This window comes from Garra rufa, chromosome 11 (assembly GCF_049309525.1).
Source record: "Garra rufa chromosome 11, GarRuf1.0, whole genome shotgun sequence".
NCBI classification, from domain to species: Eukaryota; Metazoa; Chordata; class Actinopteri; order Cypriniformes; family Cyprinidae; genus Garra; species Garra rufa.
In genome coordinates, this window is record NC_133371.1 from 16,506,290 (window position 1) to 16,529,848 (window position 23,559).

Below are 23,559 nucleotides of genomic sequence, written 5' to 3' on the forward strand. Positions count from 1 at the left end.
AAATGTCAGAAAACAGCTTTTCAGCGCAGAACAAAGCTGGTTCCAGCAATGCAAGCTGAATCTCTGTCCCACTTTAACTTTGCAGTCTGTGCATGAATAAAACCTATTTTGCAACACAGAGAAACATATCTGAAGGTGTTAGAAGTGTTTTGCATGATTTTTGAAGTTAGACCCTGAAATGTCAGAAAACAGCTTTTCAGCGCAGAACAAAGTTGGTTCAGGCAATGCAAGCTGAATCTTGGTCCCACTTTAAATTTACACTCTGTGCATGAATAAAAGCTATTTTGCAACACAGAGAAACATATCTGAAGGTGTTAGAAGTGTTTTGCATGATTTTTGAAGTTAGACCCTGAAATGTCAGAAAACAGCTTTTCAGCGCAGAAAAAAGTTGGTTCAGGCAATGCAAGCTGAATCTCTGTCTCACTTTAAATTTACGCTCTGTGCATGAATAAAAGCTATTTTGCAACACAGAGAAACATATCTGAAGGTGTTAGAAGTGTTTTGCATGATTTTTGAAGTTAGACCCTGAAATGTCAGAAAACAGCTTTTCAGCGCAGAACAAAGTTGGTTCAGGCAATGCAAGCTGAATCTTGGTCCCACTTTAAATTTACACTCTGTGCATGAATAAAAGCTATTTTGCAACACAGAGAAACATATCTGAAGGTGTTAGAAGTGTTTTGCATGATTTTTGAAGTTAGACCCTGAAATGTCAGAAAACAGCTTTTCAGCGCAGAAAAAAGTTGGTTCAGGCAATGCAAGCTGAATCTCTGTCTCACTTTAAATTTACACTCTGTGCATGAATAAAACCTATTTTGCAACACAGAGAAACATATCTGAAGGTGTTAGAAGTGTTTTGCATGATTTTTGAAGTTAGACCCTGAAATGTCAGAAAACAGCTTTTCAGCGCAGAACAAAGCTGGTTCCAGCAATGCAAGCTGAATCTCTGTCCCACTTTAACTTTGCAGTCTGTGCATGAATAAAACCTATTTTGCAACACAGAGAAACATATCTGAAGGTGTTAGAAGTGTTTTGCATGATTTTTGAAGTTAGACCCTGAAATGTCAGAAAACAGCTTTTCAGCGCAGAACAAAGTTGGTTCAGGCAATGCAAGCTGAATCTTGGTCCCACTTTAAATTTACACTCTGTGCATGAATAAAAGCTATTTTGCAACACAGAGAAACATATCTGAAGGTGTTAGAAGTGTTTTGCATGATTTTTGAAGTTAGACCCTGAAATGTCAGAAAACAGCTTTTCAGCGCAGAAAAAAGTTGGTTCAGGCAATGCAAGCTGAATCTCTGTCTCACTTTAAATTTACACTCTGTGCATGAATAAAAGCTATTTTGCAACACAGAGAAACATATCTGAAGGTGTTAGAAGTGTTTTGCATGATTTTTGAAGTTAGACCCTCAAATGTCAGAAAACAGCGTTTCAGCGCAGAACAAAGCTGGTTCAGGCAATGCAAGCTGAATCTCTGTCCCACTTTAACTTTGCAGTCTGTGCATGAATAAAACCTATTTTTCAACACAGAGAAACATATCTGAAGGTGTTAGAATTGTTTTGCATGATTTTTGAAGTTAGACCCTGAAATGTCAGAAAACAGCTTTTCAGCGCAGAACAAAGTTGGTTCAGGCAATGCAAGCTGAATCTCTGTCTCACTTTAACTTTGCAGTCTGTGCATGAATAAAACCTATTTTGCAACACAGAGAAACATATCTGAAGGTGTTAGAAGTGTTTTGCATGATTTTTGAAGTTAGACCCTGAAATGTCAGAAAACAGCTTTTCAGCGCAGAACAAAGCTGGTTCCAGCAATGCAAGCTGAATCTCTGTCCCACTTTAACTTTGCAGTCTGTGCATGAATAAAACCTATTTTGCAACACAGAGAAACATATCTGAAGGTGTTAGAAGTGTTTTGCATGATTTTTGAAGTTAGACCATGAAATGTCAGAAAACAGCTTTTCAGCGCAGAACAAAGTTGGTTCAGGCAATGCAAGCTGAATCTCTGTCCCACTTTAACTTTGCAGTCTGTGCATGAATAAAACCTATTTTGCAACACAGAGAAACATATCTGAAGGTGTTAGAAGTGTTTTGCATGATTTTTGAAGTTAGACCCTGAAATGTCAGAAAACAGCTTTTCAGCGCAGAACAAAGTTGGTTCAGGCAATGCAAGCTGAATCTTGGTCCCACTTTAAATTTACACTCTGTGCATGAATAAAAGCTATTTTGCAACACAGAGAAACATAACTGATGGTGTTAGAAGTGTTTTACATGATTTTTGAAGTTAGACCCTGAAATGTCAGAAAACAGCTTTTCAGCGCAGAACAAAGCTGGTTCCAGCAATGCAAGCTGAATCTCTGTCCCACTTTAACTTTTTTGCAGTCTGTGCATGAATAAAACCTATTTTGCAACACAGAGAAACATATCTGAAGGTGTTAGAAGTGTTTTGCATGATTTTTGAAGTTAGACCCTGAAATGTCAGAAAACAGCGTTTCAGCGCAGAACAAAGTTGGTTCAGGCAATGCAAGCTGAATCTCTGTCCCACTTTAACTTTGCAGTCTGTGCATGAATAAAACCTATTTTGCAACACAGAGAAACATATCTGAAGGTGTTAGAAGTGTTTTGCATGATTTTTGAAGTTAGACCCTGAAATGTCAGAAAACAGCTTTTCAGCGCAGAACAAAGCTGGTTCAAGCAATGCAAGCTGAATCTCGGTCCCACTTTAACTTTGCAGTCTGTGCATGAATAAAAGCTATTTTGCAACACAGAGAAACATATCTGAAGGTGTTAGAAGTGTTTTGCATGATTTTTGAAGTTAGACCCTGAAATGTCAGAAAACAGCTTTTCAGCGCAGAACAAAGTTGGTTCAGGCAATGCAAGCTGAATCTTTGTCCCACTTTAAATTTACACTCTGTGCATGAATAAAAGCTATTTTGCAACACAGAGAAACATATCTGAAGGTGTTAGAAGTGTTTTACATGATTTTTGAAGTTAGACCCTGAAATGTCAGAAAACAGCTTTTCAGCGCAGAACAAAGCTGGTTCCAGCAATGCAAGCTGAATCTCTGTCCCACTTTAACTTTGCAGTCTGTGCATGAATAAAACCTATTTTGCAACACAGAGAAACATATCTGAAGGTGTTAGAAGTGTTTTGCATGATTATTGAAGTTAGACCCTGAAATGTCAGAAAACAGCTTTTCAGCGCAGAACAAAGTTGGTTCAGGCAATGCAAGCTGAATCTTGGTCCCACTTTAAATTTACACTCTGTGCATGAATAAAAGCTATTTTGCAACACAGAGAAACATATCTGAAGGTGTTAGAAGTGTTTTGCATGATTTTTGAAGTTAGACCCTGAAATGTCAGAAAACAGCTTTTCAGCGCAGAAAAAAGTTGGTTCAGGCAATGCAAGCTGAATCTCTGTCTCACTTTAAATTTACACTCTGTGCATGAATAAAAGCTATTTTGCAACACAGAGAAACATATCTGAAGGTGTTAGAAGTGTTTTGCATGATTTTTGAAGTTAGACCCTCAAATGTCAGAAAACAGCGTTTCAGCGCAGAACAAAGCTGGTTCAGGCAATGCAAGCTGAATCTCTGTCCCACTTTAACTTTGCAGTCTGTGCATGAATAAAACCTATTTTGCAACACAGAGAAACATATCTGAAGGTGTTAGAATTGTTTTGCATGATTTTTGAAGTTAGACCCTGAAATGTCAGAAAACAGCTTTTCAGCGCAGAACAAAGTTGGTTCAGGCAATGCAAGCTGAATCTTGGTCCCACTTTAAATTTACACTCTGTGTATGAATAAAAGCTATTTTGCAACACAGAGAAACATATCTGAAGGTGTTAGAAGTGTTTTGCATGATTTTTTAAGTTAGACCCTGAAATGTCAGAAAACAGCGTTTCAGCGCAGAACAAAGTTGGTTCAGGCAATGCAAGCTGAATCTCTGTCTCACTTTAACTTTGCAGTCTGTGCATGAATAAAACCTATTTTGCAACACAGAGAAACATATCTGAAGGTGTTAGAAGTGTTTTGCATGATTTTTGAAGTTAGACCCTGAAATGTCAGAAAACAGCTTTTCAGCGCAGAACAAAGCTGGTTCCAGCAATGCAAGCTGAATCTCTGTCCCACTTTAACTTTGCAGTCTGTGCATGAATAAAACCTATTTTGCAACACAGAGAAACATATCTGAAGGTGTTAGAAGTTTTTTGCATGATTTTTGAAGTTAGACCATGAAATGTCAGAAAACAGCTTTTCAGCGCAGAACAAAGTTGATTCAGGCAATGCAAGCTGAATCTCTGTCCCACTTTAACTTTGCAGTCTGTGCATGAATAAAACCTATTTTGCAACACAGAGAAACATATCTGAAGGTGTTAGAAGTGTTTTGCATGATTTTTGAAGTTAGACCCTGAAATGTCAGAAAACAGCTTTTCAGCGCAGAACAAAGTTGATTTAAGGAAATGCAAGCTGAATCTTGGTCCCACTTTAAATTTACACTCTGTGCATGAATAAAAGCTATTTTGCAACACAGAGAAACATAACTGATGGTGTTAGAAGTGTTTTACATGATTTTTGAAGTTAGACCCTGAAATGTCAGAAAACAGCTTTTCAGCGCAGAACAAAGCTGGTTCCAGCAATGCAAGCTGAATCTCTGTCCCACTTTAACTTTGCAGTCTGTGCATGAATAAAACCTATTTTGCAACACAGAGAAACATATCTGAAGGTGTTAGAAGTGTTTTGCATGATTTTTGAAGTTAGACCCTGAAATGTCAGAAAACAGCTTTTCAGCGCAGAACAAAGTTGGTTCAGGCAATGCAAGCTGAATCTCTGTCCCACTTTAAATTTACACTCTGTGCATGAATAAAAGCTATTTTGCAACACAGAGAAACATATCTGAAGGTGTTAGAAGTGTTTTGCATGATTTTTGAAGTTAGACCCTGAAATGTCAGAAAACAGCGTTTCAGCGCAGAACAAAGTTGGTTCAGGCAATGCAAGCTGAATCTCTGTCCCACTTTAACTTTGCAGTCTGTGTATGAATAAAAGCTATTTTGCAACACAGAGAAACATATCTGAAGGTGTTAGAAGTGTTTTACATGATTTTTGAAGTTAGACCCTGAAATGTCAGAAAACAGCTTTTCAGCGCAGAACAAAGCTGGTTCCAGCAATGCAAGCTGAATCTCTGTCCCACTTTAACTTTGCAGTCTGTGCATGAATAAAACCTATTTTGCAACACAGAGAAACATATCTGAAGGTGTTAGAAGTGTTTTGCATGATTTTTGAAGTTAGACCCTGAAATGTCAGAAAACAGCTTTTCAGCGCAGAACAAAGTTGGTTCAGGCAATGCAAGCTGAATCTTGGTCCCACTTTAAATTTACACTCTGTGCATGAATAAAAGCTATTTTGCAACACAGAGAAACATATCTGAAGGTGTTAGAAGTGTTTTGCATGATTTTTGAAGTTAGACCCTGAAATGTCAGAAAACAGCGTTTCAGCGCAGAACAAAGTTGGTTCAGGCAATGCAAGCTGAATCTCTGTCCCACTTTAACTTTGCAGTCTGTGCATGAATAAAACCTATTTTGCAACACAGAGAAACATATCTGAAGGTGTTAGAAGTGTTTTGCATGATTTTTGAAGTTAGACCCTGAAATGTCAGAAAACAGCTTTTCAGCGCAGAACAAAGCTGGTTCAAGCAATGCAAGCTGAATCTCGGTCCCACTTTAACTTTGCAGTCTGTGCATGAATAAAAGCTATTTTGCAACACAGAGAAACATATCTGAAGGTGTTAGAAGTGTTTTGCATGATTTTTGAAGTTAGACCCTGAAATGTCAGAAAACAGCTTTTCAGCGCAGAACAAAGTTGGTTCAGGCAATGCAAGCTGAATCTTTGTCCCACTTTAAATTTACACTCTGTGCATGAATAAAAGCTATTTTGCAACACAGAGAAACATATCTGAAGGTGTTAGAAGTGTTTTACATGATTTTTGAAGTTAGACCCTGAAATGTCAGAAAACAGCTTTTCAGCGCAGAACAAAGCTGGTTCCAGCAATGCAAGCTGAATCTCTGTCCCACTTTAACTTTGCAGTCTGTGCATGAATAAAACCTATTTTGCAACACAGAGAAACATATCTGAAGGTGTTAGAAGTGTTTTGCATGATTTTTGAAGTTAGACCCTGAAATGTTAGAAAACAGCTTTTCAGCGCAGAACAAAGTTGGTTCAGGCAATGCAAGCTGAATCTTGGTCCCACTTTAAATTTACACTCTGTGCATGAATAAAAGCTATTTTGCAACACAGAGAAACATATCTGAAGGTGTTAGAAGTGTTTTGCATGATTTTTGAAGTTAGACCCTCAAATGTCAGAAAACAGCGTTTCAGCGCAGAACAAAGCTGGTTCAGGCAATGCAAGCTGAATCTCTGTCCCACTTTAACTTTGCAGTCTGTGCATGAATAAAACCTATTTTGCAACACAGAGAAACATATCTGAAGGTGTTAGAATTGTTTTGCATGATTTTTGAAGTTAGACCCTGAAATGTCAGAAAACAGCTTTTCAGCGCAGAACAAAGTTGGTTCAGGCAATGCAAGCTGAATCTTGGTCCCACTTTAAATTTACACTCTGTGTATGAATAAAAGCTATTTTGCAACACAGAGAAACATATCTGAAGGTGTTAGAAGTGTTTTGCATGATTTTTTAAGTTAGACCCTGAAATGTCAGAAAACAGCGTTTCAGCGCAGAACAAAGTTGGTTCAGGCAATGCAAGCTGAATCTCTGTCTCACTTTAACTTTGCAGTCTGTGCATGAATAAAACCTATTTTGCAACACAGAGAAACATATCTGAAGGTGTTAGAAGTGTTTTGCATGATTTTTGAAGTTAGACCCTGAAATGTCAGAAAATAGCTTTTCAGCGCAGAACAAAGCTGGTTCCAGCAATGCAAGCTGAATCTCTGTCCCACTTTAACTTTGCAGTCTGTGCATGAATAAAACCTATTTTGCAACACAGAGAAACATATCTGAAGGTGTTAGAAGTTTTTTGCATGATTTTTGAAGTTAGACCATGAAATGTCAGAAAACAGCTTTTCAGCGCAGAACAAAGTTGATTCAGGCAATGCAAGCTGAATCTCTGTCCCACTTTAACTTTGCAGTCTGTGCATGAATAAAACCTATTTTGCAACACAGAGAAACATATCTGAAGGTGTTAGAAGTGTTTTGCATGATTTTTGAAGTTAGACCCTGAAATGTCAGAAAACAGCTTTTCAGCGCAGAACAAAGCTGGTTCCAGCAATGCAAGCTGAATCTCTGTCCCACTTTAACTTTGCAGTCTGTGCATGAATAAAACCTATTTTGCAACACAGAGAAACATATCTGAAGGTGTTAGAAGTGTTTTGCATGATTTTTGAAGTTAGACCCTGAAATGTCAGAAAACAGCTTTTCAGCGCAGAACAAAGTTGGTTCAGGCAATGCAAGCTGAATCTTGGTCCCACTTTAAATTTACACTCTGTGCATGAATAAAAGCTATTTTGCAACACAGAGAAACATATCTGAAGGTGTTAGAAGTGTTTTGCATGATTTTTGAAGTTAGACCCTGAAATGTCAGAAAACAGCGTTTCAGCGCAGAACAAAGTTGGTTCAGGCAATGCAAGCTGAATCTCTGTCCCACTTTAACTTTGCAGTCTGTGCATGAATAAAAGCTATTTTGCAACACAGAGAAACATATCTGAAGGTGTTAGAAGTGTTTTACATGATTTTTGAAGTTAGACCCTGAAATGTCAGAAAACAGCTTTTCAGCGCAGAACAAAGCTGGTTCCAGCAATGCAAGCTGAATCTCTGTCCCACTTTAACTTTGCAGTCTGTGCATGAATAAAACCTATTTTGCAACACAGAGAAACATATCTGAAGGTGTTAGAAGTGTTTTGCATGATTTTTGAAGTTAGACCCTGAAATGTCAGAAAACAGCTTTTCAGCGCAGAACAAAGTTGGTTCAGGCAATGCAAGCTGAATCTTGGTCCCACTTTAAATTTACACTCTGTGCATGAATAAAAGCTATTTTGCAACACAGAGAAACATATCTGAAGGTGTTAGAAGTGTTTTGCATGATTTTTGAAGTTAGACCCTGAAATGTCAGAAAACAGCGTTTCAGCGCAGAACAAAGTTGGTTCAGGCAATGCAAGCTGAATCTCTGTCCCACTTTAACTTTGCAGTCTGTGCATGAATAAAACCTATTTTGCAACACAGAGAAACATATCTGAAGGTGTTAGAAGTGTTTTGCATGATTTTTGAAGTTAGACCCTGAAATGTCAGAAAACAGCTTTTCAGCGCAGAACAAAGCTGGTTCAAGCAATGCAAGCTGAATCTCGGTCCCACTTTAACTTTGCAGTCTGTGCATGAATAAAAGCTATTTTGCAACACAGAGAAACATATCTGAAGGTGTTAGAAGTGTTTTGCATGATTTTTGAAGTTAGACCCTGAAATGTCAGAAAACAGCTTTTCAGCGCAGAACAAAGTTGGTTCAGGCAATGCAAGCTGAATCTTTGTCCCACTTTAAATTTACACTCTGTGCATGAATAAAAGCTATTTTGCAACACAGAGAAACATATCTGAAGGTGTTAGAAGTGTTTTACATGATTTTTGAAGTTAGACCCTGAAATGTCAGAAAACAGCTTTTCAGCGCAGAACAAAGCTGGTTCCAGCAATGCAAGCTGAATCTCTGTCCCACTTTAACTTTGCAGTCTGTGCATGAATAAAACCTATTTTGCAACACAGAGAAACATATCTGAAGGTGTTAGAAGTGTTTTGCATGATTTTTGAAGTTAGACCCTGAAATGTCAGAAAACAGCTTTTCAGCGCAGAACAAAGTTGGTTCAGGCAATGCAAGCTGAATCTTGGTCCCACTTTAAATTTACACTCTGTGCATGAATAAAAGCTATTTTGCAACACAGAGAAACATATCTGAAGGTGTTAGAAGTGTTTTGCATGATTTTTGAAGTTAGACCCTGAAATGTCAGAAAACAGCTTTTCAGCGCAGAAAAAAGTTGGTTCAGGCAATGCAAGCTGAATCTCTGTCTCACTTTAAATTTACACTCTGTGCATGAATAAAAGCTATTTTGCAACACAGAGAAACATATCTGAAGGTGTTAGAAGTGTTTTGCATGATTTTTGAAGTTAGACCCTCAAATGTCAGAAAACAGCGTTTCAGCGCAGAACAAAGCTGGTTCAGGCAATGCAAGCTGAATCTCTGTCCCACTTTAACTTTGCAGTCTGTGCATGAATAAAACCTATTTTGCAACACAGAGAAACATATCTGAAGGTGTTAGAATTGTTTTGCATGATTTTTGAAGTTAGACCCTGAAATGTCAGAAAACAGCTTTTCAGCGCAGAACAAAGTTGGTTCAGGCAATGCAAGCTGAATCTTGGTCCCACTTTAAATTTACACTCTGTGTATGAATAAAAGCTATTTTGCAACACAGAGAAACATATCTGAAGGTGTTAGAAGTGTTTTGCATGATTTTTTAAGTTAGACCCTGAAATGTCAGAAAACAGCGTTTCAGCGCAGAACAAAGTTGGTTCAGGCAATGCAAGCTGAATCTCTGTCTCACTTTAACTTTGCAGTCTGTGCATGAATAAAACCTATTTTGCAACACAGAGAAACATATCTGAAGGTGTTAGAAGTGTTTTGCATGATTTTTGAAGTTAGACCCTGAAATGTCAGAAAACAGCTTTTCAGCGCAGAACAAAGCTGGTTCCAGCAATGCAAGCTGAATCTCTGTCCCACTTTAACTTTGCAGTCTGTGCATGAATAAAACCTATTTTGCAACACAGAGAAACATATCTGAAGGTGTTAGAAGTTTTTTGCATGATTTTTGAAGTTAGACCATGAAATGTCAGAAAACAGCTTTTCAGCGCAGAACAAAGTTGATTCAGGCAATGCAAGCTGAATCTCTGTCCTACTTTAACTTTGCAGTCTGTGCATGAATAAAACCTATTTTGCAACACAGAGAAACATATCTGAAGGTGTTAGAAGTGTTTTGCATGATTTTTGAAGTTAGACCCTGAAATGTCAGAAAACAGCTTTTCAGTGCAGAACAAAGTTGGTTCAGGCAATGCAAGCTGAATCTTGGTCCCATTTTAAATTTACACTCTGTGCATGAATAAAAGCTATTTTGCAACACAGAGAAACATAACTGATGGTGTTAGAAGTGTTTTACATGATTTTTGAAGTTAGACCCTGAAATGTCAGAAAACAGCTTTTCAGCGCAGAACAAAGCTGGTTCCAGCAATGCAAGCTGAATCTCTGTCCCACTTTAACTTTGCAGTCTGTGCATGAATAAAACCTATTTTGCAACACAGAGAAACATATCTGAAGGTGTTAGAAGTGTTTTGCATGATTTTTGAAGTTAGACCCTGAAATGTCAGAAAACAGCTTTTCAGCGCAGAACAAAGTTGGTTCAGGCAATGCAAGCTGAATCTTGGTCCCACTTTAAATTTACACTCTGTGCATGAATAAAAGCTATTTTGCAACACAGAGAAACATATCTGAAGGTGTTAGAAGTGTTTTGCATGATTTTTGAAGTTAGACCCTGAAATGTCAGAAAACAGCGTTTCAGCGCAGAACAAAGTTGGTTCAGGCAATGCAAGCTGAATCTCTGTCCCACTTTAACTTTGCAGTCTGTGCATGAATAAAAGCTATTTTGCAACACAGAGAAACATATCTGAAGGTGTTAGAAGTGTTTTACATGATTTTTGAAGTTAGACCCTGAAATGTCAGAAAACAGCTTTTCAGCGCAGAACAAACCCAGCTAACAGGGAACGTTCCCAGAACATTCACTAACGTTCTTTAAAAGTTGTGTAAATGTTAGTACAAAACGTTATAAAAATAATGTTTTTGGAACGTTCTTATAACATTGTTAACGTTCTTGCAACGTTGAGAGAAAACGTTCTTAGAACAATGTTCTTGGAACGTTTGTAGGACGTTATTAAAAATTGATGAACGTTCTTATAATGTTGATAGAAAACATTCTTACAACAACGTTCTTGGAACGTCTTTGGGACGTTACTTATACTTAATGAACGTTCTCTTGAGAGAAAACGTTCTTACAACAACGTTCTTGGAACGTCTTTGGGACGTTACTTATACTTAATGAATGTTCTCTTAAGGTTGAAAGAAAACGTTCTTACAACAACGTTCTTGGAACGTCTTTGGGACGTTAGTTGTACTTAATGAATGTTCTCTTAAAGTTGAGAGAAAACGTTCTTACAACAACGTTCTTAAAACGTCTTTGGGACGTTACTTATACTTAATGAATGTTCTCTTAAGGTTGAAAGAAAACGTTCTTACAACAACGTTCTTAAAACGTCTTTGGGACGTTACTTGTACCTAATGAATGTTCTCTTAAAGTTGAGAGAAAACGTTCTTACAACAACGTTCTTAAAACGTCTTTGGGACGTTACTTGTACCTAATGAATGTTCTCTTAAAGTTGAGAGAAAACGTTCTTACAACAACGTTCTTGGAACGTCTTTGGGACGTTACTTGTACCTAATGAATGTTCTCTTAAAGTTGAGAGAAAACGTTCTTACAACAACGTTCTTAAAACGTCTTTGGGACGTTACTTATACTTAATGAATGTTCTCGTAAGGTTGAAAGAAAATGTTCTTATAACAACGTTCTTGGAACGTCTTTGGGACGTTACTTGTACCTAATGAATGTTCTCTTAAAGTTGAGAGAAAACGTTCTTACAACAACGTTCTTAAAACGTCTTTGGGACGTTACTTGTACTAAATGAACGTTCTCTTAAGGTTGAGAGAAAACGTTCTTACAACAATGTTCTTGGAACGTCTTTAGGACTTTAATTGTACCTAATGAATGTTCTCTTAAAGTTGAGAGAAAACGTTCTCACAACAACGTTCTTGGAACGTCTTTGGGACGTTACTTGTACTAAATGAATGTTCTCTTAAGGTTGAGAGAAAACGTTCTTACAACAATGTTCTTGGAACGTCTTTAGGACGTTAATTGTACCTAATGAATGTTCTCTTAAAGTTGAAAGAAAACGTTCTTACAACAACGTTCTTAAAACGTCTTTGGGACGTTACTTGTACTAAATGAATGTTCTCTTAAGGTTGAGAGAAAACGTTCTTACAACAATGTTCTTGGAACGTCTTTAGGACGTTAATTGTACCTAATGAATGTTCTCTTAAAGTTGAAAGAAAACGTTCTTACAACAACGTTCTTGGAACGTCTTTGGGACGTTACTTGTATTTAATGAATGTTCTCTTAAGGTTGAAAGAAAACGTTCTTACAACAATGTTCTTGGAACGTCTTTGGGACGTTACTTGTACCTAATGAATGTTCTCTTAAAGTTGAAAGAAAACGTTCTTACAACAATGTTCTTGGAACGTCTTTGGGACGTTACTTGTACTTAATGAATGTTCTCTTAAGGTTGAGAGAAAACGTTCTAACAACAACATTCTTGGAACGTATTTGGGACGTTACTTGTACTTAATGAATGTTCTCTTAAGGTTGAAAGAAAACGTTATTAGAACAATGTTCTTGGAACGTCTTTAGGACATTACTTGAACGTTCTCTTAAAGTTGAGAGAAAACGTTCTTACAACAACGTTCTTAAAACGTCTTTGGGACGTTACTTGTACTTAATGAACGTTGTCTTAAGGTTGAGAGAAAACGTTCTTACAACAACATTCTTGGAACGTCTTTGGGACGTTACTTGTACTTAAATGAATATTCTCTTAAGGTTGAGAGAAAACGTTCTTATAACAATGTACTTGGAACGTCTTTGGGACGTTATTTGTACTTAATGAATGTTCTCTTAAAGTTGAGAGAAAACGTTCTTACAACAACGTTCTTAAAACGTCTTTGGGACGTTACTTATACTTAATGAATGTTCTCGTAAGGTTGAAAGAAAACGTTCTTATAACAATGTTCTTGGAACGTCTTTGGGACGTTACTTGTACTTAATGAATGTTCTCTTAAGGTTGAGAGAAAACGTTCTAACAACAACATTCTTGGAACGTATTTGGGACGTTACTTGTACTTAATGAATGTTCTCTTAAGGTTGAAAGAAAACGTTATTAGAACAATGTTCTTGGAACGTCTTTAGGACATTACTTGAACGTTCTCTTAAAGTTGAGAGAAAACGTTCTTACAACAACGTTCTTAAAACGTCTTTGGGACGTTACTTGTACTTAATGAACGTTGTCTTAAGGTTGAGAGAAAACGTTCTTACAACAACATTCTTGGAACGTCTTTGGGACGTTACTTGTACTTAAATGAATATTCTCTTAAGGTTGAGAGAAAACGTTCTTATAACAATGTACTTGGAACGTCTTTGGGACGTTAGTTGTACTTAATGAATGTTCTCTTAAGGTTGAAAGAAAACGTTCTTACAACAACGTTCTTGGGACGTCTTTGGGACGTTAGTTGTACTTAATGAATGTTCTCTTAAGGTTGAAAGAAAACGTTCTTAGAACAACGTTCTTGCAACGTCTTTGGGACGTTACTTGAACGTTCTCTTAAGTTTGAGAGAAAACGTTCTCACAGCAACGTTCTTAAAACGTCTTTGGGACGTTACTTTTACTTAATGAATGTTCTCTTAAGGTTGAGAGAAAACGTTCTTAGAACAACGTTCTTGGAACGTCTTTGGGACGTTACTTGAAAGTTCTCTTAAGGTTGAGAGAAAACGTTCTTACAACAACAATATTAAAACGTCTTTGGGACGTTACTTGTACTTAATGAATGTTCTCTTAAGGTTGAAAGAAAACGTTCTTAGAACAACGTTCTTGCAACGTCTTTGGGACGTTACTTGAAAGTTCTCTTAAAGTTGAGAGTAAACGTTCTTACAACAACGTTCTTAAAACGTCTTTGGGACGTTACTTGTACTTAATGAACGTTCTCTTAAAGTTGAGAGAAAACGTTCTTACAGCAACGTTCTTAAAACATCTTTGGGATGTTACTTGTACTTAATGAACGTTCTCTTAAGGTTGAGAGAAAACGTTCTCACAGCAACGTTCTTAAAACGTCTTTGGGACGTTACTTGTACTTAATGAACGTTCTCTTAAGGTTGAGAGAAAACGTTCTCACAACAACGTTCTTGGAACGTCTTTGGGACGTTACTTGTACTTAATGAATGTTCTCTTAAGGTTGAAAGAAAACGTTCTTAGATCAACGTTCTTGCAACGTCTTTGGGACGTTACTGGAAAGTTCTCTTAAAGTTGAGAGAAAACGTTCTCACAACAACGTTCTTGGAACGTCTTTGGGACGTTACTTGTACTTAATGAATGTTCTCTTAAGGTTGAAAGAAAACGTTCTTAGATCAACGTTCTTGCAACGTCTTTGGGACGTTACTGGAAAGTTCTCTTAAAGTTGAGAGAAAACGTTCTTACAACAACGTTCTTGGAACGTCTTTGGGACGTTACTTGTACTTAATGAATGTTCTCTTAAGGTTGAGAGAAAACGTTCTTACAACAATGTTCTTGGAACGTCTTTGGGACAATACTTGTACTTAATGAATGTTCCAGTAATGTTGAGAGAAAACTCTCTTACAACAATGTTCTTTGAACATCTTTGGGACATTACTTGTACTTAAGATTATCTATAAGCTAATGTGCTTCAAAACAAGGACAAAATTCACGTTTACAAGACATGGGCATTCAAATCTTTCAGTCTTGTCACTTCCGGCAATATGAATCAACGATTTTGATGATATCACCGTGCACTTCAATTTCTCATCAAACGTTCTGTCCAATCAAATGCTCTCTAGAGTCTGTAGTGTCCCGCCCCTACACTATAAATAGACGCTGAATCTTAGTGATGGGAAGTTCGGATCATTTTACCGACTCGGATCTTTGAGTCTTGTTCAGCAAAATGAACAAATCTTTTTTCGAGTCATTTCGTTCAATTTACCAAAATATAATTTAAGAGCTACGTTTTACTTCCATAACACATGTAATGCTCATACATGTTAATATAACGTTGATCCCACTACAAACAAGACAAAACTATAAGCTATTAGAAATAAAAGATTGATGCATTGTTTACCTAGATCTTCATGATTAGCTCCCTCACTTCTATCTGTCCCGGTTCGAGTCGTTCGTTCATTACGTGACAACCCCATAAGCTTAACCTATGCTGCCTGAGCCGGAAACAGAATTGATTAGTTCATCTCTCGAGTCTTCGTGTTTGAGTCCTTCGTTCATAGTTGCGCAATTGCGCATGCGCGACTGAACGAATCACTCCCCGAGACGACTCGTTCTTCTCGAGTCACATTAAGATTCGTTCAAAATGAACGAATCGTTCAAGAACGACCCATCACTACTGAATCTGCGGCTGAGATTGTTCACTTGTTCAGTGTAAAGGCGCGGTCACACTGCACTTTTCGTTCCATTGACTTCCATTCACACGCATGCGAATGCGTTAGACCGGAAACACAAGCCCGTGCGAAACATTTCGAATTTCGCTGCGTTTGAAAGTTCAAGCTGGGTGAACTCTAACCTGCGAAATCATATCACGTGACTCAGTGTGACCAACAGGAGATCGATACGTCACAGCTTGACCTCTAGCTGAATGAAAATAACCTTAAATTTAAACATTTAAAACTCCAGTACTGCAGTAAAGTGTAGTAGATTGCATGTTTTTACATTTGAAATGTACAATTAGTTGTCATGTGCTGAATTTAACTTTTTAAAAAGACTGCATAGCATGACGTCATATCACGACCGTTGCAGCAGGATCCGAGGGAATTTCGCATGATCAAAGTCTAGTGTGACCGCGGCTTAAGTGTTTTCTGTTTGGTGAATGGCATGTGGTGCGCAATGTAGGCGATAGAGAACGATTCAGACTGGTTCTGTCACGCGAACCGCGGCAGCGCGCAGTCTACTCCGGTCTTGGCTCCAGTCCAGAGACGCGATCGCACGAAGCGATCATATGTGCGATCGGCATTAAACTACACAGCCTCAGCATGATTATGATCACTATTTTGTTTTAGAAAAAGTTTCATATTGAATCTGTGGAGTAATTTATTGGACTGTGGCTGTCATAAGCTTACAAATGCGGCTATAAATGGAACGCTATCAGGGGCGTGTTTACGTTAGGGGGGGCCCTAAGCAAACCTCCTGGAGGGGGCCAGCGATCAGGTTCCGGGAGAAATCGTGATCGTGATCTGAGGGGGAATCCCCTTCAGGAGATCGCGTTCCCATCTGAAAAAATTACCATCGTGGGAGAAATCGGTCGCGTGGGGACTTGGGGAAAAGTCGCGAGGCCCCCTGGCTCGCGGGGCCCCACGAAATTGCGTGCTTTGCGTGGTGGGTAAACATGCAACTGAACGCTATTAGCGATTCAAAATAAGTGGGCGGGGCTAGGCGATATGTTTTTGTTAAAAGTACGTCACCACATAGAATAACGCTGCGTGTTTCAAGGGACTTCAGTGGATTTTTAATGAATGTTCTCATAATGTTGAGAGAAAACATTTTTAGCAGAACACTCTTAGAATGTTCCTGTTATATTATTAATATAGGCCAAATTATAAAATATATTTAATATATTTAACAATTAAACATCATTATACACAATTATTAATTGTGCTCTTTATAAACAACAGTCTTGCTTGTGATTTTGATCAATAATTCTATAATACAAAAAAATAAGATTTTTTTTCATTTATTTAAAATTCAGGTGACATTTTATCACAATATCCATATTTTTTTTTTTTAAATGGCACAACAGTAACAAATGAAACCAAGACTTTTATTTATGTTATGTTATGTGCATGTTTAAACTGCAGTTAATTTTTTTATGCAGTTAAAAAAGTTTAATTAATAACTTATTGAATAAGGAAACATCAAATTCTGCAAAACTGTTCATTAAGCTTTCTATTAAATTTCACATATCCAATATACACATGCGCAGTCATGAGCACGAGCTTTCAAACACTGCCTGTTTCTATAGGAACCGGAGCTTCTAACGGCCGCTGCAGTGACGTGATGAGTTTCCTAATTAACGACTGGCTCATTCATTTAGAAGGCGGGACTAATTCGTCTTTACGGACACGCGTGATGAGCATGAAACAAGTCTTTAGCTGGTCGCCATTTTGTGAGGGTCATTCATTCGCGGTTCAATGACTTCAATCAGTTATGGGGTGATTCTTGAATGATGTCTGTGTCTGTGCAACATAGTCGATTTATTGTGTGTATTTAAATTGTGATGAAAGTCAGCATTTGATCGTCGTCATTCACGGACGTACAAAACAACTTTGAACACACACATCACAAGAAACGGTAAGTGCCAGTGATTTATTTTCGTATTTAATGTTAAGTGTTAGCTTTGTTTAATTACCATTATTTAAAATAGCATATTTAGTCACCATATAATGTATATCTGACCAATTTTTTTAGTATTATAGTATTACTATAGTATTGACAATAAATTGGTGTAATACTGAGGGATTGTTTTGAGGTAAAAAATATATTTTAATTAATTTTAAGACATTTTTAATCTTGCAAATTATAATTTTGTATGTTCCAATTGATTTCTAATGTTCCCGCCCAGTAGTGTCGTCCTAACATTAAACTGGTTGTGGACACTGCTTTCCTGAGAGGGTCCTTTGCGGGAGTTTGGTCGGTTACCGGTAAGTTCAGTTCATTTTGAAAATATATGCATGCCTTAATATAATTAGGAGCAGGACTTGCATGATGCTAAAAATAGGCATAATTATTCAATCTAATAATTTTTAATAAAGGTCTTAGTGAACGACACAGGCCTTAAAACGTGCAACCAAAATGTTATCTCTTTTGTGGTTCAGTTATTCCATTTAAATACACTCAAAATTGTATTAAAAGGCTCATTAATAGTGTAATCATGTAAATTAAGTCAGGTTTGTCTTACCTAAACAGTTGTTGAAAACCAAAGTTTGTCAGTTATCTGTGCTTTAGGTTTTAGTGACAGCAGCATAATAATCCTGCTTCTGTCTAAATGTTAGTTTCCTTGCAGTCACCAATTCTATTACTTGAAACTCATCTTTGATGATTAAAATTACATATGTAAACGTTTTTTCCATTTAAATGTGTTTCTTTTGTGTGTCTAAATTTTGTTAATTGTTATGGTTATGTCAATCACTGTAATTTTGAGAGCGAATCTATGAATGCATTTATTCAAATTCTTATAGCCTAGACAGTGAGAACACTTCCTTTATAATCACTAAAGCTGTCGCTCATCTGTTATTGTACAACAATCTTGTGTTATAACTGCTATACATTATAAAGTGGTGGCCAACATTACTAGAATAGTTGTAACCAGATGAAACCAAATGATGGTTTTAAATCAGTTATCTGTGTCAGCTTGAAATATCAGTTTACATTTCCAAACATTAATTTTCCATTAATTGTAAAAGTCCAATGAGATTTTTGTTTGCTCCACAGACACAGATCTGATCTCATCATCATCCAGTTTGTCTGGAATGACATGAAGAAACAGAACGAACGGAGACAGATTAAATCCAGAAGATCTGCGGCAAAGTCTTTAAGATGCTTCAAGAGACCTATCTGCAAAGGTACAGTACTGTTAAAAGTTTTAGACACTTGTGTGAAAATGTTGTAAAATGAGGATGCTGTCAAAAATAATGTCATAAATAGATCTTCTTTATCAATGAACTTCTATTAACTAAATTTAATCAACATTTGGTGTGACTATCCTTTGATTTTAAAGCAGCTTTTGCCCTAGGTGCACTTGTCTAGTTTTCCAGGTAGCTTTGCAGGTAGGATTCTTCAGAATCCAGTTCTGGATTTAGTCTGTCTCAGTTTGTTTTGTTTCTTTTTGTCAGTCAGACAGACCCAATGATGATGAGATCAGATCTTTGTGTGGAGCACTGACTTTTGTCAGACTCACTGGAGTATTACAATTACTAATGTAAACCGATATTTCCAACGGACACACTACAGCAAAAAATAGAAATTACTGACTTAAAACCAAATTAAAATCAATTATCTGCTGAAAATACTTGTGTTCTAATAATTTGGCCACCACTGTATATACATTATATTATATTTTTGTAGGTTTATCACCTAAGCCTCCTTGGAGGCAAAGCACCTGAGATGCCATCCGGATGGTGTTGCGAACAGTTGGAACAGTGTCAGTACCGCATTAAAGGAAGGAACAGGGGAAGAGCTGGACATTGCGGCGTGATCATTCGTAAGTATTACATTTCTAACTGACAGAATTAACACAAAGACATTACTCAGACCAAGCATCACCTCTTGTTTTAAGAAATATTTCGGTATTTCAACGAAGCCCGTATTTATAACAAATTATAATGTTATTCTTAAGGCATTATAATGAATGCATAATGCATTTTAAAAAACCTTATAATGTTATATCATCTCATGAGTATTCATAAGATTATAATTTTTACTTATTTGTGGTTATAGCTTTTAAGAGTATGATTACCTGCTCATAGTTATAATGTATTATAAGTCTCATATCTTGCCATGTTACTCATTTCACTTTACTTAAAGCATACAAAGACCACTTATAAGTAATTATAATAATATTTCCCAAAAAACCCTAAGATCAGGCATCAGATCAGATGAATGTGTGATGACACATTTGTATTATCAGTTTGATTATTTTGATGGTACCTTTTAGACAGCTTTTGATAAGTAACTCTGCAACTCCATGTCCGCTAGCAGTAATCATTATTAGTAGTATACTAAATATATGCTAACACTGTATTTTAATGTTTCTCCAAAAGGTAAACTATTATATTATAAGTAACTTTGCAAGTACGTGAACCTTCTACCTATAGCCCAACCTTAGCCTAAGTCTACTAATACTCTAATTGTTAGTTGACATGCAGTTGGAAAGTTTCAGCTTATAGTTAATAAGACTAAGGGGACCATCAAAATAAAATGTAATATAATGTAAAAAATAAATGTAATATGATATAGTCCATTATAAATTAAGTAGATTTAATATGATGTCCATTGTGTGTTATAAATAATCATAATCGTAAAAGTTATAACCTCAAATACTCAAATATTATAATGTATTACAATTGTTTTTGATTATTCATGAGATGATATAACATATTATAAGGTGGTTTTTTTTTTTTACAATGCGTTATGCATTCATTATAAATGCCTTATAAATACCCTTATAATGTATTATAAATAGGGGCTTCATAGAAAGGGGGTCATGAAATAGATATTTTTCTTTGAGGTCCACATAATTTTTCCGCAAATTTGTGAAGTTTTTACTAAACCACGACTTCATTAAGAAATGTCACTTTTAAAAGAAAATACTTGTTACTTACATGTTTCTTAAATTATGCCAAACGTCCTTTTTTAGAGGCTTGCCAAAAGTGCCAGTTAAGGTGTTAGAAGAGTTCATTGCAGACACCTTGAAGTATGCTCCCCATCGTGAGTCAAGGGTGAGTCACACCCCAGAATCATGACACAACTAATAATATAAATGGTTCAACACAAAATGTTTTGTTTAAATAACACATTATCATTAAGGTCTTATTAGGTATACTTGATACTTTCAGGCATTGTTTAATTTTAACGGACAGTTGTACAATCTATGTCTGTACGTGTGAGCACCGACTCACTGCATTTGCCAATACATTTTTGTGCATGTGAAAGATAATGTTTTACAATAATACTGGAACATGAGTGAACTATAAAGCCTTGCCTACATAATAAATAATAGTTTAGCAAACTAGTGTTACATCGCAAATATTAAAACATATGTATTTGTGCTCAATGAGAGATGTATGTTTCACTTGTTTTAAGTAAATTCATTTTGGCTAGATAATTATTTGTCATTTATAATAAATGCCATTTATAATGTGTTTTCATTTGTAATTGTGTAAATAACTTTGTATTGTAGTTTTATAGCTACTTATATTATCTGTTATGTCTTGTTTCAGAATACTGGTACAATTTAAAGGATAACCTAACAACTTATGAATAACTTCCCCTTCCTTTTTTTCCTCTTTTCTTTTTGACCCTGGAGATAAAAAAATAAAAATAATAAATAAATTAATCCATGTAGCATTTTTTTTTCTTTTTTTCATTTTCAAATGTTTTATCTCTGAATTTGCTACCCTGATTGAGGTCATGTGATAGTTTATCAGCCAATTACATGTTACAAGGCAACATTGGTTATTTGTTAACTTTATTAATAACTTCTAAAAGTTAATATTTTGAGTGTTTTTTCCTGTTTAAGATTGGTGTAAAATGGAAACTGCATTTGACTTAACTACCCTATTATGACTATATTTCAGTCGTGTGCATGTGTATACAAATCAAGATGAATAAATTGTTAGTTTAAGTTAGGGATGGGGAACGTTGATCCTGGAGGGCCACACTCCTGCAGAGTTTATCTCCAAACTTGGAGAGAAAAAAAACACACCTCACCTGACTGTAGCCCTAGTAATTCTGAAGACCTTGATTAGCTTTTTTAAGTGTGTTTGATTAGGATTGGAGCTAAACTCTGCAGGAGAGTGGCCCTCCAGCATTCCCCACCCCTGATTTAAGATGACTTAAATATAGTTTTTAAAAATGATGTGATGAAAATGTATTATTTGAATGCTTATTTTTTTATATATATATAATTTCATGATGCTTCAGAAGATGTTTTTCTTAATGCTGCTGTTTTAAAAAGTAGTGTATGCCAAGTCAAATGAGTATAAACTCAAATGAGTTTGGCATCTACAGCATTTACCTTATTTTCTGAGTTTTCATTTTGGGGTGTACTCTTTTACAATAGGAACCATCCTATTGTATAACTTTTTTTGTAAACTGGTTTTGACTTTTGAGTGATTTAATTTTTGTAGAACTTGTAGCACAGATCCTAATAAATTGTTTTGCATAGCCACACTAATTACTTCATAAGCATTTTGTAATAACACAGTTTGTAACATCTGCCAATCTGTTTACTTTACAGATAGAGTGTGAAGAGACAGGCCATGGACCACAGTTCCTGCAGTACTAGTTTTTCAGAACCCACACACAATTCAGAAGTTCTCACTGATTAAATGTTAATATGATAGTTTACATTTACCTGTGAAGTTGTCCTTGTCATGAATATTAAACTAAATGTAATTTTTTTTTTTCACATGATCTGCAATTTTCACTGATCTGTTCAATCTGTTAATGAGTTATTTTGAAAGTGTGCATCTTTAATAATTTAAATACCTGAAATGCATGCAATGTGCTTGTATCTGGAGTGTTCTAATAATGATGTTGAAAGATGATGTTGCAACACTGCTAATCTTAAAATAACATTTTATTAAACTGTACTTTGTGAAGTTCCAAATAATTGTTTTTAGAACTTTGTATTTTTAATAAAATGTAGGTTGAAGTAATGTAGGAATGTTATGCTAACAGTAAAATAACGTTCTAGTAATGTTAAGCAAACTGGACATTTTAACTTTCCTGGAATGTTTCAAATAAATGTTCATAGAATGTTATATTTTTAATGAAATTTAGGTTGCAAGAACGTTGTAGGAATGTTATGCTAACCATAAAATAACGTTTTAGTAACATTAAGCAAAATGGACATTTTAACGTTCTTGGAATGTTAAAAAAAAGGTTCATATAATGTTATATTTTAATGAAATTTAGGTTGCAAGAACGTTGTAGGAATGTTATGCTGACCATAAAATAACGTTCTAGTAACGTTAAGCAAACTGGACATTTTAACGTTCTTGGAATGTTCCAAATAAACGTTCATAGAATGTTATATTTTAATTAAATTTAGGTTGCTAGAATGTTGTAGGAACGTTATGCTAACCATAAAATAACGTTCTGGTAACGTTAAGCAAACTGGACATTTTAACATTCTTGGAATGTTCTAAATAAACGTTCATAGAATGATAGAATGTTATATTTTAATTAAATTTAGGTTGCAAGAACGTTATTGGAACGTTATGCTAACCATAAAATAACATTCTAGTAACGTTAAGCAAACTGGACATTTTAACGTTCTTGGAATGTTCCAAATAAACATTCATAGAACGTTATAGTTTTAATGAAATTTAGGTTGCTAGAACGTTGTAGGAACGTTATGCTAACCATAAAATAACGTTCTAGTAACGTTAAGCAAACTGGACATTTTAACGTTCTTGGAATGTTCCAAATAAACGTTCATAGAACGTTATATTTTTAATGAAATTTAGGTTGCTAGAACGTTGTAGGAACGTTATGCTAACCATAAAATAACGTTCTAGTAACGTTAAGCAAACTGGACATTTTAACGTTCTTGCAATGTTCCAAATAAACGTTCATAGAACGTTATATTTTTAATGAAATTTAGGTTGCTTGAACGTTGTAGGAACGTTATGCTAACCATAAAATAACGTTCTAGTAACGTTAAACAAACTGGACATTTCCACGTTTTTGTAACATTCCAAATAAACGTTAATAGAACGTTAAATTTTTAGTGAAATTTAGGTTGCAAGAACGTTGTAGGAACGTTATGCTAACCATAAAATAACGTTCTAGTATTGTTAAGCAAACTGGACATTTTAACGTTCTTGGAATGTTCCAAATAAACGTTCATAGAACGTTA

The 23,559-nt window shown here is 35.9% G+C and overlaps 1 long non-coding RNA gene across 1 annotated transcript; it reads left to right on the forward strand.

Moving 5' to 3' along the window:
- The first annotated feature begins 17,124 nt into the window (after positions 1-17,124).
- Positions 17,125-22,387, forward strand: LOC141345137 (uncharacterized). The gene is made up of 5 exons (XR_012356948.1): positions 17,125-17,617; positions 18,408-18,538; positions 19,041-19,176; positions 20,332-20,413; positions 21,934-22,387. It is a non-coding gene; the product is annotated as an uncharacterized lncRNA (long non-coding RNA).
- Positions 22,388-23,559: the final 1,172 nt, after the last annotated feature.